A 1,421-nucleotide genomic window follows, 5' to 3' on the forward strand; every position below is an offset into this window, starting at 1 on the left:
GGTTATTGCAGAGTTAAAAATTACAACCTCAAATTTAATTATAGTCCTAGTTTTGTACTCACGTTCAGTTTGGAAAATAATTTCCGTATGTTTTATGAATTTAGGCCTAGTTCAAGAAACATCCCAGTGAATCAGCACTAACATGGTTTCTGTTTGTTTGTTTGTTTTGTTTTGTTTTTGCCATTTTCCCATTTCTAGTTTGAAAAATGTTGGTTCAAAGCAAATATTCCGGTGGCTGCAGCCCTCCAGTAAATGAATAATCTCATTTTTTTTAATCTCTTTGAAAGGAATGGGGGAAAAAATCAATGAATTTGTTTTCATTTCTGTTCTTCTTGTTCATAGGAGTTCTGGTGGCAAAAGTACGTTTTAATGAATTTATCTGTGGGCTTGGTGATCCAAGTTGATAATCATTCTTATTCATAACAAAATTCAATTTTCTGTGTTGATTACTGGGAACACTGAACAGGCCCAGGTACATTAATTTTACCTAGAGACAGGCTGAAATGGTCTCCCTCATGTCAACTGGTGAGAAAATTCTCAGTCCTTTCTTCCCAGCAAGGGCACATGTCACATCAAGCTACTAGCCTCACTTTAAGTAGTATAATAGTATAATTTTCATCTTAGATTATACGGGGAAAAAAGATTTAGAAGTAAAGCAATTCCCAGATAATTACTTAATCACTCTAGTTATCATGAAGTCTTCCTGGAATCTTTATACATTCTAAAATTATTATGATTGTGTGATTAATAATCTTGTTACTCTGCATATAAACATGAGTTAAGATCTTACTTTTCCACACTTTCCAGGCATGCTTGAAGTGTTGTGAAAAAGAACCAATCAATTTCTGTCTTCACAACCAGTATCTTGAGGAATAAAGATAAATATGCAATAGCTTATGCAAATTTTACACACTAAATTAGAAATAACAGTAATTTAGGAAAACAATCAAAGTCATGGATTCTAGTTTTAAAAAAGTGAAATATTTCTGAATTGTGATAAGTCCTACTATAGGAACTTTTATCAAAATATTCTAAGGTTAGCAAGGCAGAGTTATCACTGTTGGTGAGTCTATTTTTAATAAATTATAAATAGTACATAATATAGAGCCTAACCTCTTTGGATTTCAGTGTCTTCATCTATAAACCTTAGTATACTTTACAATACTTCAAATTAATTTGTTATGACGCAGATATCTCTGCACATCAAGATTCAGCATTGACAGGTTTATTTTTAAAAATCTCAAGGATCAAATTGCTGTAGCATAATTTTAAAACTAAGGTTTTAAGAATTTAAACATACATCCTTGTAACTGTAAAGTTTCTCAAGAAGATTTCTTTGGGTTTATAAAAAATAGATGATATTATTCTACCCAATACAGACTCAATAATCAATATTACTGAGGAAATTCTATAAATGAGGG

This window comes from Colobus angolensis, unplaced genomic scaffold (assembly GCF_000951035.1).
Source record: "Colobus angolensis palliatus isolate OR3802 unplaced genomic scaffold, Cang.pa_1.0 Scaffold51, whole genome shotgun sequence".
Taxonomy (NCBI): Eukaryota; Metazoa; Chordata; class Mammalia; order Primates; family Cercopithecidae; genus Colobus; species Colobus angolensis.